The sequence below is a fragment of the Bos javanicus genome, chromosome 5 (assembly GCF_032452875.1).
Source record: "Bos javanicus breed banteng chromosome 5, ARS-OSU_banteng_1.0, whole genome shotgun sequence".
NCBI classification, from domain to species: domain Eukaryota; kingdom Metazoa; phylum Chordata; class Mammalia; order Artiodactyla; family Bovidae; genus Bos; species Bos javanicus.
The window spans coordinates 59,416,963-59,422,919 of NC_083872.1; the positions used below are offsets into that span (position 1 = coordinate 59,416,963).

General features: G+C 38.2%; 1 pseudogene; it reads right to left on the minus strand.

Annotated features, from left to right (window-relative positions):
• LOC133248717 (olfactory receptor 6C3-like) lies at positions 1-824 on the minus strand (annotated as a pseudogene).
• Positions 825-5,957: the final 5,133 nt, after the last annotated feature.

Sequence of the window (5,957 nt, forward strand, 5' to 3'; positions counted from 1 at the left end):
TCAATTGTTTGAAAAAGAAACAACTGTGTGTATTATATTCATGAAGGCTTTTTTCACTTGTTGGTTCTGTAAGCTATAGATGAAAGGACTCAAAAGTGGGGCAATAGAGGTACTGAGTAGTGCTATTCACTTTTGAAAAGATTCTCTTTGACTGATGGTTTAACATACATGAGGATGCAGCTATGATTAGAAAAGAATATCACAATCATGTGAGAAGAACATGTTAAAAAAGCTTTTTTCCTGTCATTAGTTGAAGGGATTTTCAGAATTGTTAATGCAATATAGGTACATGATGTGGATACCATTGATAATGGGACCACAAGAGTCATCAAAGCAGAAAGGAATCCCATTGTCTCAGTGAGCTGTGTGTCTGAGCAGGAGATCTGCAGGAAGGTAGCTGGGTCACACATGAAATGATCAACAATGTTGGAAGCAAAAAAGGCAAGGTTTAGGGTTAAAAGGAGAGGTACAAAGATGATCAAAAAGCCAGCAATCCAACAACAGAAGATAAGAAGTGTGCAGATTTTACTGTTCATGATGGCTGTGTAATTCAGGGGCTTACAGATGGCAACATAGCAGTCATGGGACATAGCTGCCAGCAAGTAAAATTCAAATGCTCCAAGTAATAAGCTAAAAAACAACTGTGCAATACAACCATTATAGGAAATAGTTTTGTCCTCCATTTCCATAATAATTAGAAATTTAGGGATGCATGAAGTAGTAGTAGTTGTAGTCAGAGAAGGCAGTGGCACCCCACTCCAGTATTCTTGCCTGGAAAATCCCATGGACGGAGGAGCTTGGTAGGCTGCAGTCCATGAGGTTGCTAAGAGTCGGACACAACTAAGTGACTTCACTTTCACTTTTAACTTTCATGAATTGGAGAAGGAAATGGCAACCCACTCCAGGGTTCTTGCTTGGAGAATCCCAGGGACAGGGAAGCCTGGTGGCCTGCCGTCTATGGGGTCACAGCAGCAGCAGCAGTAGTAGTAAAGAATAATTCTAAAAAGGAAAAATTCTGAAGAAAAAAATATACAGGGGTTTGAGATGAGGATCCACCTTAGTGAGAGTGATGATGGTGAGGTTACCAATGATGCTTAACAAGTAGATGAGAAGTAGGAAGATAAATAATACTATTTTCATTTGTGGGTCATCGGTCAAACCTGCCAGGATAAACACTGTCACTCTTGTGTGATTTCCCATTAATGCCCTCTACTTTAGGAAGTCTACATAGAGAAAAAAAAAAGTGGAAAGGAAGAAAACAATGTTCCCATTTGGAAAATTAAAAGGGGGATAACTAGTGTCTAAGGTAGAGTTAGCAAATTGAAATTTCAGACAGGAGAAGCGAAAAGCAAAGGAGAAAAGGAAAGATATAAACATCTGAATGCAGAGTTCCAAAGAATAGCAAGAAGAGATAAGAAAGCCTTCTTCAGTGGTCAATGCAAAGAAATAGAGGAAAACAACAGAATGGGAAAGACTAGGGATCTCATCAAGAACATCAGAGATACCAAAGGAACATTTCATGCAAACATGAGCTCGATAAAGGACAGAAATGGTATGGACCTAACAGAAGCAGAAGATATTAAGAAGAGATGGCAAGAATACACAGAAGAACTGTACAAAAAACATCTTCACAGCCCAGATAATCACGATGGTGTGATCAATGGCCTAGAGCCAGACATCCTGGAATGTGAAGTCAAGTGGGCCTTAGAAAGCATCACTACGAACAAAGCTAGTGGAGGTGATGGAATTCCAGTTGAGCTATTCCAAATCCTGAAAGATGATGCTGTGAAAGTGCTGCACTCAATATGCCAGCAAATTTGGAAAACTCAGCAGTGGCCACAGGACTGGAAAAGGTCAGTTTTCATTCCAATCCCAAAGAAAGGCAATGCCAAAGAATGCTCAAACTACTGCACAATTGCACTCATCTCACACACTAGTAAAGTAATGCTCAAAATTCTCCAAGCCAGGCTTCAGCAATATGTGAACTGTGAACTTCCTGATGTTCAAGCTGGTTTTAGAAAAGCCAGAGGAACCAGAGATCAAATTGCCAACATCCACTGTATCATGGAAAAAGCAAGAGAGTTCCAGAAAAACATCTATTTCTGCTTTATTGACTATGCCAAAGCCTTTTACTGTGTGGATCACAATAAACTGTGGAAAATTCTGAAAGAGATGGGAATACCAGACCACCTGATCTGCCTCTTGAGAAATTTGTATGCAGGCCAGGAAGCAACAGTTAGAACTGGACATGGAACTACAGACTGGTTCCAAATAGGAAAAGGAGTTCGTCAAGGCTGTATATTGTCACCCTGTTTATTTAACTTATATGCAGAGTACATCATGAGAAACGCTGGACTGGAAGAAACACAAGCTGGAATCAAGATTGTTGGGAGAAATATCAATCACCTCAGATATGCAGATGACACCACCCTTATGGCAGAAAGTGAAGAGGAACTCAAAAGCCTCTTGATGAAAGTGAAAGTGGAGAGTGAAAAAGTTGGCTTAAAGCTCAACATTCAGAAAACGAAGATCATGGCATCTGGACCCACCACTTCATGGGAAATACATGGGGAAACGGTGGAAACAGTGTCAGACTTTATTTTTATGGGCTCCAAAATCACTGCAGATGGTGCCTGCAGCCATGAAATTAAAAGATGCTTACTCCTTGGAAGGAAAGTTATGACCAACCTAGATAGCATATTCAAAAGCAGAGACATTACCCTGGCAACAAAGGTTCGTCTAGTCAAGGCTATGGTTTTTCCTGTGGTCATGTATGGATGTGAGAGTTGGACTGTGAAGAAGGCTGAGTGCCGAAGAATTGGTGCTTTTGAACTGTGGTGTTGGAGAAGACTCTTGAGAGTCCCTTGGACTGCAAGGAGATCCAACCAGTCCATTCTGAAGGAGATCAGCCCTGGGATTTCTTTGAAGGGAATGAGCTAAAGCTGAAACTCCAGTACGTTGGCCACCTCATGCAAAGAGTTGACTCATTGGAAAAGATTCTGATGCTGTGAGGGATTGGGGGCAGGAGGAGAAGGGGACGACAGAGGATGAGACGGTGAGATGACATCATTTACTCTATGGATGTGAGTCTGAGTGAACTCCGGGAGTTGGTGATGGACAGGGAGGCCTGGCGTGCTGCGATTCATGAGGTCGCAAAGAGTCAGACATACTGAGCGACTGATCTGATCTGATCTGAACGCACTGCTCCTTCATGTTATAAAAATGGTTAATGCCAGGAAGAACAATCCTTTGCATTTCCAGGGTATCTGGACAGTTGATTCAAAGTTTCCCTTCTAATTTCACCACTGAATAATATATGTGATCATATTAATTGTTGGTTGATTTTAAGTGAATAAATTCAAGGAAAATTAAGCAGACTATTAAAGCATAGAAACGTTTTTCCAGCCTTTATTTTGTACAAGAATTATGATAGAAGTCATTTTCTATTTTGCTTAAGAGGACCTGAATACATGTCATCACTTCATGTTTTGTATTTAACACAAACACACACACACACACACACACACACCCCTAGCTATCATCAATAAATAGGACTAGTACACTTTTGCCATTTTACTCAATCAAATTCAAATTTCTAATTAATGTTTCATTTACTTTCATGGCAAATGAGATCCACTTTTATGTATATGAATATGAGACATCAGGAATATACTTATTTGGTGTCCTTACTGGTATTTACATTCCCTTGATATCTGTCACCATCCTCATCCTCTCCAATTTGTGTTCTTAAAAAAATATAAGCAAGAATATTCTGATGACCTGAATATACAACAAGAAAACAGCAGTTTTCCTCTACATGGTTTGACTCTAAGAGTAGGTCAGCTAAAGTGAAAATGGAAAAAAAAAAAAAAAAGCAGGATTTAGGAATGGATAGAAATGCATAACTATGTACTCAGAAAATTATATGAGGTGTCATAATGAAAAGCAAGAGAAATATAAAGATGAAGTTTATGGAAACCTAGTAAGGTAAGTTGGATTTTTAGTGATAAGGCAGTGAATTTGAGGAAAGCTGTTAAAATTGTGTAAATAATAAGTAAAATTTAATAAAATTAAAACTGTAAATATTATTAAAATGTGCAACTTAGTATATAAAATTAATAAATAAAATTTCCAAGAAGAAAGTAGGTACCAATGAAATTTCTCTCCATCTAATTGTTATTTGCACTTGCCATTTTATTCTTTGTCTACAGCACAGACTAAAAACGATGACCAGTTTTGAGATCAACACACCTAAGAGATGAGGAGTAAGTATTTGATAAATTTCAAACACATAATAAATCTCAGAATTGTTGACAAAAGTTTACGAGGCATACATTTCCATATGATCAGAATAATAAAATGTATGGCTAACATGTAAGTTATGAAATATTACCAAGATATAACTATTTTCAATGACAGGCATATTTCAAGTGAGAGTGAATCATTCAGGGTTATATAGCTAGCAACTGGGGAATGGGATGAAGAGCTGAAAGAGTATATTTTTAAAAATTGTTTTCTTAGATGTGGCAAAGTGTGTATAAATAGTTTTAAACCAAATATAGCATATTTCTTAAACAAAAAATGATTAATGATATCTCTAGGGAAATGTAACTTCCTTGGTATCTTCCTGATCAAACACATAAAATAATCAAGTTTTTGTGATGGGAGATAGAGAAGACAAAGTTTTCTCTGTTTAGAATATCCAGGTTTATTTCTTTTTTATTTTATTTTATTTTTTAACTTTACAATATTGTATTGATTTTGCCATACATCAACATGAATCCGCCACAGGTATACACGTGTTCCCCATCCTGAACTCTCCTCCCTCCCTGTGCCATCCCTCTGGGTCGCCTCAGTGCACCAGCCCCAAGCATCCAGTATCGTGCATCAAACTTGGACTGGCGACTCATTTTATATTTGATATTATACACGTTTCAATGCCATTCTCCCAAATGATCCCACCCTCTCCCTCTCCCACAGAGGCCAAAAGACTGTTCTATACATCAGTGCCTCTTTTGCTGTCTCATATACATAGTATTTGTTACCATCTTTCTAAATTCAATATATATGCGTTAGTATACTGTATTGGTGTTTGTCTTTCTGGCTTACTTCACTCTGTATAATCGGCTCTAGTTTCATACACCTCATTAGAACTGATTCAATTGTATTCTTTTTAATGGCTGAGTAATACTCCATTGTGTATATGTACCACCACTTTCTTATCCATTCATCTGCTGATGGACATCTAGGTTGCTTCCATGTCCTGGCTATTATAAACAGTGCTGCGATGAACATTGGGGTTCAAGTGTCTCTTTCAATTCTGGTTTCCTCTGTGTGTATGCCCAGCAGTGGAATTGCTGGATCATAAGGCAGTTCTGTTTCCAGTTTTTTAAGGAATCTTCACACTGTTCTCCATACTGTCTGTATTAGTTTGCATTCCCACCAAAAGTGTAAGGGGTTCCCTTTTGTCCACATCCTCTCCAGCATTTATGGCTTGTAGACTTTTGAATCGCAGCCATTCTGACTGGCGTGAAATGGTACCTCATAGTGGTTTTGATTTGCATTTCTCTGATAATGAGTGATGTTGAACATCTTTTCATGTGTTTGTTAGCCATCTGTATGTCTTCTTTGGAGAAATGTCTAGTTATTTGGTCCATTTCTTGATTGGGTAGCTTATTTTTCTGGAATTGAGTTGTAGGAGTTGCTTGTATATTTTTGAGATTAGTTGTTTGTCAATTGTTTCATTTGCTATTATTTTCTCCCATTCTGAAGGCTGTCTTTTCACCTTGCTTTTAGTTTCCATTCCGGTGCAGCTTTTAATTTTAATTAGGTCCCATTTGTTTATTTTTGCTTTTATTTCCAATATTCTGGGAGGTGGGTCATAGAGGATCCTGCTGTGATGTGTGTTGGAGAGTGTTTTGCCTATGTTCTCCTCTAGGAGTTTTATAGTTTCTGGT